A 13,361-nucleotide genomic window follows, 5' to 3' on the forward strand; every position below is an offset into this window, starting at 1 on the left:
AGCAGCCGCGGTGGGTTTTTGTGGCACGGTCTGTGCCAAGAGCTGGCTCTTGGCGGGTCCGGCCGGGCTGCAACGCACAGGGCTGCGCGTGCATCACGCTCACGCGCTCCGCTGCCCGTGCAGGGGGACCACCGAGGTCCCGCGCACTCCAGGACCCCCGCGCTCCTGCAGCGAGCAGGACTGGGACTGCTCCCTGGGGAGCAGCGGGGACCCCAGCCTGGGGGCAGGACAAGACGCCCCCCACCCCCATCCCACGAGGACTGGAGTGGCCGTGGCTTCTCCCCGCGACGCTCCCCATCGCCAGGTCATCTCAAGAGAGCCTGGACCTCAGGCACTGGTGCCACCGCGGGTGGGCATGGGATCTGTTCCCAGTGCTGGTGCAAAGCGCACAACGGGCTGAGTCGCAGGCTCCTTCCCCAGGCACAGCCCATGGGAAGCAGCAGCTTCATCCTCAACCAAAAACCATCTCCATGCCCCCCCACCTGGGCTGCTCGGTGGGAGCAACGTACCTGGAGACCAAGAGCAGGTACCTCGTGCTGCGGTCGCAGGCGGGAGCTCACACTCGCGTTCGCCCCTCGGAGCCGTCGGGAAGAGCCGTCGGGGTCTCACAGCAGCAGCTTCTCAGCCTGAAAGAGAGAGGGAGAGGCTCCAGTCCCGTCCCTGTGTAGGCACCGCTGCTAATAACGGAGGAGGACGCAGCAGAGCTCGGCGCCTCTGAGTGCCACGGCTTCCAGGGACTCGCACGTCGCTTGTCCCACTCTTTTAACAGCACAATTATGTCACAGCTGGAGAGCAGCTTTGGAGCGTGGCCCGGCTGCCCGACACGCACAGAGGCAGCCTGGCGGGCAGGACCCTGCCCACCGGCAAAGCCCCCGGAGAGAGGAAAGCGTGCCTGGCCCTGGGGAACGGGGCTTGGCTGCAAGGGGTGCGCGGCGGGTCCCTGGCTTGGGGGTCCCCAGCAGGACCACGTCCTGGTCTCCACACTGATGCAGGATGCTGAGGCTGGTCCTGCCTCCCTGGGGAGCACAAGCCCTGGCATTGGCAGAGCGCACGGGACGGAGACAAGGAAAGGCCAAGGCTTCTTCTAAAGGCAAAAAATATGCCCCGATCCAGCTGTTCCCTCCCAAAGGCTGCTCGGAGGCAGCCCGCAGTCCCACGTCACTCTCAGCAGGTCTGGTTTGGTTTTCCCTGACCCAGGTTGAACAGGAGATAATTTAACAGCTTGTCCCCCATTGTAATGGGACTTTTTTCCCTGCTTCCCCCGGGCAGCCCATCCATCACTGTGCCGAGCGGCGACGTCCACCCCGCGACCTCCGCCAGGCAGCCCCCCCGCCCGCCGTGAGTTATGACGCCTGCACCGCGCGGCGGGACGGGCTCAGCGCGCTGGCTCCGCACCGGGAGCCGAGATTTATCCCCGTGGCGGAATAGGGGGCAGAGGCTGGGAGATAAGTCACAGCAAAGCTGCAGGAGCGTCTCTCAAGGTCCTCCAAGGTTGGCTCATTAAAAAGCAAGAAGAAGAGGAAAGAAAAAAAAATGCCCGCAGTGGTGTGGCTCACAAATCACCCTCCTGCCTTCAAATCAGCCAAAACCAAGAGGGAAGTGAAGGGGAGCTGGCAGCCCCCAGGCCGGGTCTGCAGCAGTCCCCAGGGGACGCTGCTGGCCGGGGCCATGCGACGCCACCAGCATCCCCCGAACACCCGTCCCAGCAGCATCCCGATGAACGAAGCAGCGCAGTGCTTGGACCCGGATGCCACTTCCCAGCGGTGCAGGAGCATGGCAGCCCTGGGGAAGGGGCGAAAGAGGCAGTAAGCAGCTGATGGACAGCCCGCAGAGGCTCTCGGGTGCCGGCCAGGGGAGGACGCAGAGGAAGATGGGCAGAGGGGTCCCAAACATGGCACAAAACTCTCCCGCCCCAGGGGAGGAGATGGCCAGGGCTGCCGGGCGGGCACGCTCCTGCGGCCGTCTCCATCGGCGCAGAAAGCAGGCAGGCTTTGACAATCAGCACCTGCCCTCAGCCCCACATCACCGCCCTTCCCACAGCCCCACCAGTGACACCCGTCTCCCGCTCTTCAGGCTCCAGCATCCCCGGCCGCCGAGCAGGGACAGACACCTCCGGTGGCACACGTCCCCTGGCCCCAGGAGCAGGCTGGAGCACACAGACGCTGGGACCAGCACCTGCAGTCGCCCGGTTCTGGGGTGCAGCCGTTGGGCTCTGCCGCAAAACCCAGGCACGCCAAGCACACTGCCGGGAGCGGGCACCATCCCCACGACAGGAATCCGTCACCGCTTTTGGGGAGAGACCACAGAAAACCCCCAGAGAAACCATGCACAGCACAGAAACTCCTCAGCCTCCCCAAACTTGCTGGAATTCCCCTTCTGCCTCATTAGTCCTGCTCTTTAGGCTCTGCTCCTGATTAGCACGCAGAGCCAGAGCACAGCTCAGCACAACTTCACGCTCCCCAGCCCCTCCATCCTGGTCCCCTTTAACGGTGGTCTGTCACAGCCCCATCCCCGAATCCCCCCAGCGCAGGAGCCCCTTTGTGGTTCTCTCCTGAAGGCAGCTGCTGTCGCAGCCCCTCCTCTCTCCGCCTTGGGTTATTTGTGTGTTACCAGGAACTGCGGCGGAGCTGGGGGTTCAGCGGGGATTCAGCCGTCCCAGCCCCTGAGGGGCTTTTTAATCAAGCACACATCTCCCCTCCGCTCACCCCCGATGAAGCCCCCACCCCGCTCGCCGGCTGCCCCCAGCACGCACCGTCGGCCAGCCGCAGAACGGAGCGGGCAGCCGGGACAGGCACCTCCACGCTGGCACCCCACATCCCCTGGGAAAGGCGGCCAGCGAGCCCGGCACTGCTGGGGGAACTGGCCCAAAGCAGGCGCTTGAGGCACGAGCCGTATTTAAGCCTGCGAGGGAGCTGGGCGCGAGAGCTGGGAAGAACGTGAGGATCATCTCCTCCGAGTTCCTGCACCACACAGGGCAAAGAACCTCACCCAGAAATCCCTGAAGCGGCAGCTCTGGCTTGAGCCCAGCTTCGCTCTCGAGTCACTTCCCCCAGGACTTCCGTGACCAAGAGCCCTCTCCCCCCAAACCCCAGCCCAGCGCTGGGCGGCACTGGAGGCAGCGCCCCTGGGTTTCCTCCCTGACACCTTATTTCCAGCACCAACTCCTTTAGCTACAGCTTCCACGCTCGCATTGCGGGGTTTACACAAGACCAAAAAAGCCCCATGCACATGCAGCGAGCGCAGGACACGATAAACACAGGGAAAACCCAACAGCGTCCCTAAAACAAGATGAACACAGTAATATTTTTTCAGCACCTTCTATTTTCAAAAGCAAACCCATGTCTGTGCAGGGGGACAGGGCTGGCGCGTTCCCCACCGGCGGGGGCCCAGCAGCAACCCTCGCCCGCCGGCAGCCAGCCCCGCTCCCGCAACATCCCCCCGCAGGGAAAGCGGCCCAGCCCCAGGAGGGGTGCGAAAGCGGATTGCCGATCCCCACGGGGCATCTCCCCCAGGAGCCACCGGGCTTTTACTACACAATAAAACATTGCAATTAGATCTACAAGCCAACCCGGGAAGGCTAAGAGGTTTTATCAAAGCCAGCGGCACCCCAGGGAGGAGCCGGAAAGATAAGGGCAGCTGCCCGCAGCATCCGCAATCCCAGGGCCTGCTGCTGCTGCGGGGGGGTGCAGGACCAGGGCTGCGCCCGCTGATTTTTGGGAGACTGAGCCCCTGCTCCACGCTCCCAGGAGGATGCTTGGCCCCGGCCCCAGCCCAGTGCAGTCTGTCGGGACTTCACCATGGCAGTGGGGTGACGGAGAAATCCCTCTTGGCGGGGCAGTGCTGGAGGGGACGGCCGGGGGGCTGGGAAGGCAAATACCCGCAGTGATTTTTCCCTCGGTTGCAGAGGAGGGGGAGAGCGGAATTTTCTTTCAGCAGAAAACGCACTGAAGCAGCACTCCAAGCCTGTGCAGCCCGAGATACAGCTCCTGCTCCAGCCCAGATCAGGAGCTATTTCCCACTTATCTGTGCCGAGCCTGATATCTGTGCAGCAGAATACAGCACTTGGTAATAGGATTTTGATGCTGAACAGAAGATGTTTTTTCCCCGAGTCTCACTTACGTCACACCTGGAGGTATCCATGGCCATAGAGGTGACACAGAGGAAGGCTAAAGAGTTTCAACTCTTGCGCTGAGGGAGCAGCTTCTCCTTTAGCTGCAAAACAGCAGAATTAAAGCAATCTAATATTAGCCCACTTCGTGCCCCGACTCCAGCACAGTCCTGGCGAGAGCAGGGAGAAGAGCACATCCCTGCTGCAGCACCCCCGCAGCACCACTGACCCCCCAGCTGGCACAAACCGCAGCGGGAGCAGGCAGAGCCCTCCGGCCCCTGGGGCTGGGCTCAGGGCTGGAGCCAGCCCAGCCGCCCACCGCCAGGTTGGGGGGAGCCAGCGCCCCTCGGGCATCACCCGCTCCCAGTGCTCCCCCGGCCCCGGGCTCTGCTGTCAGCTGCATCCCGCGTCGCGGGGATCACCCACGGACAGCAGCAGCAGCAGCACGCAGCTGCCTTGGGGAAAGGGGAGGAAGGCTTGTCACCTCCCTGCCACCCTCCTCCTCGTCTGAGCGAGAGGAAGGTCCCACGCACCCACGCACCCCCGCTGCCGGAGCTGGGAAAGTCTCTGCCTGCCACAGACAAAACCGAAGGGATGGGAACCACCCCCGCCAGGCGCGGGTGACATCTCACCCAAGGGAACGCTGCCGGCGCGGCGTCAGGGCTGTCACCGCCTCCCACGGTGCAGACCGGGCGGACGAAGGGCACTTGCAGAAAAGCACCAGGCTGGCAGCTCCGAGCACCCGCAAGCGGCGGTGGGGAGAGGAAAGTCCGGCCAAGGCCAGGCCGTCAGTCAGCGCGCCGCGGCTGGGCTCCGGCAGGCTCGAGGGGCCAGGCTGAGAGCACACGCGCTAAGAGGTGCACGCAGGGCGCACGCTGCTCGCGGGGCGCACCACGGCACTCGAGAAGCCCCTGAACAGGCTGCGCGCAGGCACGGGCTGAGCAAGCTGGAAGGAAAGTGCTGGGCAGCAGGATGCGTCCTGCTCGTAGCATTTGCATTTTCCTAGCCCAGCTCCAGAGAACAGGGAGTTATCACAGCCTTGGTAAAGAGCCCCGCTGCACTAAAGGTGCATTGCTACTAGATAAAAGAGCCAGGAAAGAAGTGAAAGACAGGAGCAGAAGAAACCATCTTGAACAAAAGGATAGAGTAAACAGTCCTGGGAAGTGCCGCAGGAGCCGTCAGCCTGGGGGACGGGGTGGGGAGGGGATCTGTCAGCCGCCCTGGCCCCCCCCGCCAGCCGGGAAGGCAGCCTATGGGGCACGACCCCCCGCCAGGCTTCACCCCCCCCCAGCTCTACAATCCTCCTGCAATTTTTTTTTCAATTTTGCAGTTAGGAACATCATCCTCTACCTTTTTATTTGCCCCCTGATGCTCTGAGGCGGCGCAGTGGCTGTGAGCGGCCGGGATGCTTCACCAGCGGTAGGAGCAGGGGCCCAGGCAGGGCTGCGGGTGCCTGCTCCCCCGCGCAGCCCTGGGAACCCCAGGGGCTGGGGCACAGCACCCACCAAGCCCAAGAACTGCCCCTCTGGCATGGGCAGCGCTGACAGCCCCCCATGTCCCGCACTGCCACGGCGAGTGGCCCCGGCACCGGTGGTGACAGCCAGCAGCTCGCCTGCACCCAGGGAAGCGGGTGCCCACGCCAGCCCTGCTCCGGCTCACCCGAGGAGAGCCCGCGGCCCCTGCGGGAAGAAGCACAGCACTGTGCTGGTGAGGCAAAGCAGCGGCACCGCCGAGCCGCCGCGGACCCCGTCCCGCATGGACCGTGCTCGGGCAGCGCATGCCCAGGAGCCGGGGCAGCACCTGCTGCAGGGGGACAGGGACGCCAAGACGACAGTTGCAGCCTGTTTTTCTGCACAAGTGCATTAAGTATTCTGCACAGCCCTTTTGCTGTAAATCACTTCCTATTCAGGCTCACTGCTGAGGGTCTCTGAAGGTCGATTTTCCATGGTTATGACAACAAAAACTAAAATTGGGTCAAACCTGAAAGGTATTATCTTCCTCCAAGCTGCTAAATGCACAATAGTAATGAGGTTGGTTAAGCAATTCACCCACAGACTGCATTATTTGCTCTGAAGATGTATTAACCAGTTAAATGAGCGTGATAAGGCAGCTCTGCTTATTTCTCCCACCAGCCGCACAGAAGATCTGAGGTTCTGGGTCTCCGTATCCCAGCTAATAACCGAGACCGCAGACACGCTGACAAAGGCGGCCGGCGCCGCGCTGCTCCAGGCCAGGCTCTGCCCAGCCTGACCCGCGGGAACACAAAGGGAACTTTAAAGGCATCCAGTGGCTGAGAGCCATTTGAAAAAATAATTATATTGCCTCCCTCCCCTTTCTCTTTCTTCTCCTTAAATGCTCTCCCCCATCCAGCCTCCTGATGAAAGAGCACAAACCCGCTGCCCACCCCGGCAGAGGCAGGTTTTAGCAGCAGCCCCGCTCCAGGACGGGGGTTTATCCCCAGCAAACGCGCAGCCGACCCGGCTGCTCAGCGGCTGCTCCTGCCGCTGCTGGGGCGTGGGACTGGGGGGGTCAAAACCCACAAAACCCACCCACCCATCTCAGGGTGCTGCTCCTCACGCGTGTCGGAGGATGCCTTGCGGCCGGTACCTGATGGATGCTGGAAGTCGCCCGTGCCCACGCCAGAGCTCTCCATACCCACTGTGGCGGATAAGGGGCAGCTGGGCAGCTGGGCACCCGCCCCGGGAGCCTCCACCCCAATGGGGCAGCGGTGGCGGTTGTGGGATGTGAAGAACATTTGTTTTTATGGGATTTCTGCTGTTTTTCCTAAAACAAACACCCATTAATGTAAATATAACTGATGTAAACAAGCACGACCCTAAAAATCCATGTGCAGCTGTATGTAATGGGGGAGAAGGAGGGAGGGAGGGAGGAGAAACACTTGAATTAATCCCTAAAATGAATGAGATGGAAAAACTCAAACTGCACGGAAAGCATCTGGTACTGCTGCAGAAAGGGACTGCCCAGGACACAGGGTCGCGCTCTGCCGCGTAATGCCGCCGGCTCCCGCACAGCCACCCCACGGCACCAGCCCACCGGTGGGAGAGCCGCGCCACCTCCGCACCAGCCGGGGAGAGGAGACTACGGTGGTGCCGGTCCCAGGTGCTGCAGCCCCGAAGCCCCGAGCTGGGTGCATCGCAGTCCTGCCCGCCCCGCCGCTGGCTCCCCGGCTCAGCTCTGCTCCAGTGGGACGACGTCTCGGTTCTCCTGTCCATCTCCAGGTGGGCAGGAGGGACCGCCCAGCTCTCCTGGAAGCTGGGTACCCGCAGCCCGTGGCCCCGTGGTCCTGCCGGGGCGATCGCCCAGTGCAGTTTGGGGAGTTTGCTCAAGAAGGGGCTCAGCGGAGCTCGGGCTCTCACGTGCCGTGGGAGCCAAACCCTCCCACCCCGCGCCAGGCTGGTTTTCACAGCTCGGTGCCCGAACAGCCGCTGAGGGCAGCTCTTAGGGTAGGCGGCAGGTAGGAGGGCAGAGAACAAAAACATAGCTGGGTGCTGCAGCGTGACGGCCATGCCCCTCGTGAGCTGCCCGCAGGTCCCTGGCTCCATCCCCAGCACAGGGAAGGTTTTCGGTGCGTCTGCAGGACCTCCGCAGGCAGCCTGCCCCATGGGAGGATGGGAGACCAAGGGAGGTGGCAGGAGGCTTCCACCCCCTGCAAGAGGCACTCAGTCACCAGCCGGGGAGCACGCGGAGGGAGCACGGAGAAAGCCTCGGTGTGTCTCTCCTGGTGATCCAGCTGGTGCTTTGCCAGGAGGAAGTAGCTGCATGGAGAAACGCCAGCACTTTCTAGCAAGAAGGATGAAGGTATCCTGAAGTGGGATCCGTGTTCACAGAAGCTCTGGGACCAGCACTACGACCTCCACGAGCCACCCCCTGTGTGACTGAAATACCTGAAATATGGCTGCACAATGGTACCTGAGGAACAAGGGGGAGAGAGACCATGGAGCAGATCTGAGGAGCTCCAAGAAGCGAGGGAAAGGGCTGTTTCATGAGGCTGGCAGGGGTCAAATGGGGAGGCATCAGCAGATCTGCACAGATGGGACAGCAGCGGTCCACACAATGACCTCTTCCAGGTTCTTCCAGCCTCCACCACAAGCCGCTGCTGCACCAGGCAGCTCATCAGGAGTGGCTATTTGAAACCAAATGCAAAGAAAGTCGGATAAACTGGAAAGACAACTTTGGTGTTCCTGCCCTTTTAAGATCTGCAACTCCAGACTGCACACATGATCTCCTGCTGAGAACAGAGAGATGGAGCCCAACCTGGAGCATCACCTCCAGAGCTCGGAGCAGGGGCTGCCCCAGGGCCCCGCAGCACACAGCGAGTGGAGACTCGCGGTACCCAAAGCCACGCAAGGAGACCCAGTCTAGTGCATCGGTGCCAGGGCCCCTGGCAGAGGGTAGAAGGTACCACAGGGCCAAAATGCCACCGCATAGAGGATCCAAGATGCAAGAGAGAGGAGACCTGTCTTGCCTCTGCTGGGCTCTGGACAGGCAGCACCCCAGGAGACCTGTTGGCAGCATCAGCCAGCTTCGCTGCCCACGACACCGCCTGCCCGGCAGGGCGAGGGGAAGGAAGAGGAGAGACCTGGTGGTGAGAAACCGAAAGGGCAGCAAGGACTTAAGCCAAAGCCCGGCAAACCCACCGCTTCGCCCTTTCCCGCAGAGACCCCCCGGCCCTTGGCCCCCACACCAAGGGCTGGGACCGCACCGCGCCGCTGTCCTGGCGGGGAGAGGCAGGAGGACCTGAGCTCTGCCGGCGTTGCCCTCCCCACTGCGAGCAGAGGCAGGTTAGCATGCAGCCTGGCATTGCTCTCCAGCCTGACCGCGCCGAGCCCCCGCGAGCCACGCAAGGTCCCCGCGATCATTCCCGATTCCGGCAGCCTGCCCGTCCGCTGAGCCCTGCCTGCACCCCTGCCCTGCCCCTGCCTGCGCACGCACACCGGGCTCTCGCGGTGACACCTCGGCTACCCAGGGATGTGTCCATCAGATCCGTGCCGCTCCTCCTCTCCCTAAGGATCTCAAACCCTGTCCCTCGCCATCGGCCGCTCACTGGCCGTGTTTTAGAGAAGCTGCTGGAAACCCCGTGGGGCCAGGCGCCAGGGATCGGGGGAATCCCTCATTCTGGCTGGAGGTGGACTCCCGGACCCCCGGCCGCCGTGCTCAGCCCCGGCACACCGGTGGCTCTGACTGCTCGCACTCCGTCCCACACCTACGGCAGCCTGCGATGGGGCTGCAGTCCTGCTGCTCCGGGCCAGCAAGGTCCTGAGGGACGGTCCTTGATCCCAAATCTGGAGAGCGAATATGCGTCGCGGCTCCTCCCGGAGCAACGCCGACCACCAGTGCTGCTCCTCCAGGAGCTACAGCAGCTTTTCAGGTTCACCTGCCAGCTGCGGCCCCAACACAGCCGGGTCGGCTGCACCGGCAAAACGCAGGCGCATCACTGGCTCCGGTGCCCACCTCTGCCATGACGGTGGAAGGCCAGCCCGTCCTGGCACAGCACTCTGCTCTGGGAAGCGCCAGCCCCTTTTTCCTTACCTTGGCACGGCGTTCATGCTGCCGAGGCTCCTCGGCAGCGAAGACTCTGGGATGGGCAGGTGGACGATGGCACCCCGCAGGACTCGCCCAAGCACCGGTGCCGGCGCCGCGCAGAGCTCCGCACCTTGCCAACCCTCCCGGCTGCCACGCGGGTGTGCGGGCTCCTGGCGCTGCCTTTGGAGCCGGCTGCTGCAGCACACGCGTCCTCCCCCCTGCCCTTTCCAATGCCGCCGGTGATGGGAGGGAGTTAGAAATGCCAGGAGAAGCATTCCTCATTTTGAGAAGCCGGATCATCTGAAGATTGGCAACAGCCCAGAGCCCGGCGAGACAAGCCCCAGATTTATGACCAGCGTGGACGAACAGACAGAAGAGCTTTAGTGAACCTGGTTAAAACCCCATGGGAAAGCAACAGTGAGAGATCTGACTGACCCAGCAACTCCACCTCCCCGTGGGAAAAACAAAAGTGACACAAGAAAGGAGCCCAAGAGCCCCAGGGACCGAGGGGAGGGGGCTGCCATGGCACGGGGCACCCAGGGCCAACAGGACACACATCGGGACACTGCACCCTGCTCGGGGAGCAAGGACCAGGCAGATGCTGGGACAGCAAAGCATCGCTGCTGGAGCACCCCGCGCTGCCTGCGGCACTGATCCAGCCCCCCCCGCCTCCTCCTCCTCCTCCAGGGCTTCTTCCTCTCCTTCCCCTCTTTGTCATTCCTCTCAGCTCACGCCTCTTCTCTGCTCTCCTTCAGCTGCTCGCAGCAATAATCCAGGGCACTAACGCCCCGGCAGATTGCTCAGTGCCGCTCCCCGGCTGCTGCTGACCGGGGTTTTAATGACTCCCCCGGCCGTGGCAGGGGCTGATCCCCACCTCCGCTGGCTGCCAGCAAGGCTCCCCCCTCTTCCTCCTCCGCGAAGCACTTGCACCTAAGAAGACCCAGGCACACTGCAGGGATGAGCGAGGAGCCTCCACCACCTCCAGGCTCAGCAGGGGCTCAGCCCGGGATCTGCTCTCACCTCGCACCCAGGCTCTCAGCCGCCCCGGGGACTCGTGTAATCCCCTCTGAAGCCCCGGCACCGCAGGGCTCCCCGGCCCCCCGCAACAGGGGAGCGCAGCCAAGGGCACCAATGCAGCAGAGCCGGAGGGGGCGCAGGCTGACGGCACGCCGCATATTCCTCGGGGATGGGGAAGGGACAACTGCGGCTCGGTGTCGGTCAGATGGATGCTTCTCAAAGCATCGCAGCATGGGGCTCTGCAGAGGCAGGGACCGGGCTGGGGACCGAGGCTCTGCCTGCCCGGAGGACGGGCAGCACCCTGGGCTTCAGCTGCCCACACGCCGGCATCTGCCCGCTCTCAGCACGGGCGTGAGCGCCCTGCCGAGGGCTAAAGCTACCAGCAAGAGCAGCGCAGGGTTCCAGCGCGGGACGGAGCGCATGGATCTCCTCCCTGGCAAGAGGGTATTGCTCAGGGGCACCTCATGAAGTTCAGGAAGGAAAATGCCAAGCCCTGTCCCCGGAGCAGAGCTGCCTGCAGCCAGTCGGGCAGGAGGGCACTGCCGAGGGCAGAGGGATGAGCCAGCAGCGTGGCCCCCTGGCTGGCCCTGCCATCGCCCCCGGCAAGGCCACATCTGGACCCCATGTCCAGCTTTGGGCCCTCAGTGCAAGGGACTGACGTACCAGAGCAAGTCCGGCAGAAGGCCTTGGTGACGGTGGGAGGCTGGAGCACAGGACAGGGGTGTGGGGGGAGGTGGGGTGCTCAGCCTGGAGAAGGGGAGGCTCAGGGACACCAGGGGGGTTACGGGGAGGACAGAGCCAGGGCAAGCAGCAGGGGGGGCAGCGGAGCTCCATCTGCAATATCCTATTTCCCCACCAAATCTTGCCATCCACATCAGCAAAGAAATTGTAGAGGCAAGCAGCAGCCACCAACCAGGAGCCACAGGCAGTGACAGCTGCCGGCAACCACAGCCAGCGGGTCCCCTGCCCGGCACCACCGCCAGGCCCCTGCCCGGCATCACCACGGCTCGGTGCCTGCCCCGGCTGCAGGGAGGAGAAGCAGATGAGCCCAGGGGCGCAGGGGTTGCCCCCCGCAGCCTCCAGCCCTGCCTGACCCCTTGCAGCCCGGCACACCGCTCGCTGCCAGGCTGCAGGTCCCTGCGTCCTGTCCTTTAATTAACATTCTACGTGTAAAGTTGGGATTGTAATTACTGCGACTGATTAACAGGCCGAAGGTAGCCTGTCTCCGAGGGAGCAGATTAGCAGAGGCTCTCTCGAGCTCCTGCTCTCACCTCAGCACTGTCAGTGCATTTTAAGCAGGGGCCCGATGCCCCGCAGTCAGTGATTAATGGGCGAGCTGGGCGAGGAGGACGTGCGGTGGCTCCGTCCCCGCTGCTCTTCCCACGCTCTCGCCGGCGCAGGACGGGACGGGGCTCCAGCGGCCAGGGGCCATTGGGGGGGAGGATGCCGGGCAGTGATTCCCGGAGCCTCCTCTCCCTGCTGCCGGCACAGCCCCCGCCCAGGCACCGGCACCAGGCAGGGGGAATTAGAACACGATTCTGGGAAGCAGAGGACCTTGTGCACGGAGAGGGGAGCACCAGCTCAGACCCGCAGAGCAGAGAAGAGACCCCCTGAGAGCAGCTCCCTGGCGCGAGAGGCAGCAGCACGTGGGCAGGAACCGATGCTGCCAGATGCCTGCCTGTTCTCACGTGCGCTGGTCGTGGGGTCTCGAGGGTCAGCCCAGCCAGGAGAGCCCTCACTGCTGGGGCTGCGGTGCAGGGAGCTCACACCTCCCCCACGAAACGTTCCCCTTAACGAGCTGTTCCACAAAGTTAAGCAGCCAGAGAGAACTCCCCTCGTCCTGGCTACTTGTCACCCCAGGATACAAGTCACCGGCCTGCTCCCACCTCAGGGTCTGCAGAGTCGTGGGGCCAGGGTGTCCCGTGGGGGCAGGGTGTCCCGTGGGGGCAGGGTGTCCCGTGGGAGCGTGCCCCTCACCTCCCATCAGGGCTGCTCGCAGCACAAGGCAGCGGGAAGGGAGCCAGCCCTGCCCCACAGCAGCCCCCCAGCACCCAGCCCTGCCCCAGAGCAGCCCCACACCCGACAGCCCGACTCCTCACCTCCCTCCTGGTTCCTCCTCCGGCTCTGCTCACGCTGGCGGCACCACCCGGCTGCCGAGTCCTGCTCCAGGGGTGCCACAGCCGCCCCCCCCGCCGAGCGCCGCGCCGGCGCTCGGGACACACGTCCCTTCCCTCACAGAGCCAAGCCCAGCCTGCGGCTCCGCTGCTGCCCAGCCGCCCCCCCAAGCCAAGCAGCTACTTGGCCGGAGCCCCCACACTTTTTGGATGTGAAAACACCTGAGAACATCCCCCGTCCCCAGCTCGCCCCTTCCCGGCTCACCCGCGGCTTCGGACCCCGCGCTGCTCATCCGTGATCGACCTGGGGTGTGCAAAGGGGAGCCGCCAGCAGGAGCGCGCCCAACGCGACTCCAGTAATTACAAGCAGATAAGGCTATCAGCTGTAATTAACCACTATCCACAGGCAGACCGCTCGGCTGCAGAGACTTTCTTCCCTTCTTTTCCCCAAGACTGCAAAATAAATTATCCTGCAAAGTTAGCAGAAGCTGAGCTATGGAAACAATTAAACAAAAATTAAATCTAATTCATTTATACTCTGAGCACAAAGTGGATAATGTGGGGGTTTTCTTCTCTCT

At 63.3% G+C, this 13,361-nt stretch overlaps 1 protein-coding gene across 14 annotated transcripts in view; it reads right to left on the bottom strand.

Moving 5' to 3' along the window:
* The window catches only part of RBFOX3 (RNA binding fox-1 homolog 3), a 145,748-nt gene that overhangs the window by 100,983 nt on the left and 31,404 nt on the right, over positions 1–13,361 (bottom strand). For 8 of the 14 annotated variants that reach the window (XM_075169298.1, XM_075169302.1, XM_075169291.1 and 5 more), the window contains one exon: positions 510–626. The gene's annotated coding sequence lies outside the window, so the exon portion shown is untranslated. Of the gene's footprint in view, positions 1–509; positions 627–12,768; positions 13,032–13,361 lie in introns of those variants that run through there. The other 6 variants (XM_075169304.1, XM_075169300.1, XM_075169297.1 and 3 more) reach the window with 6 other exon arrangements.

The sequence above is a fragment of the Calonectris borealis genome, chromosome 20 (assembly GCF_964195595.1).
Source record: "Calonectris borealis chromosome 20, bCalBor7.hap1.2, whole genome shotgun sequence".
Lineage (NCBI taxonomy): Eukaryota > Metazoa > Chordata > Aves > Procellariiformes > Procellariidae > Calonectris > Calonectris borealis.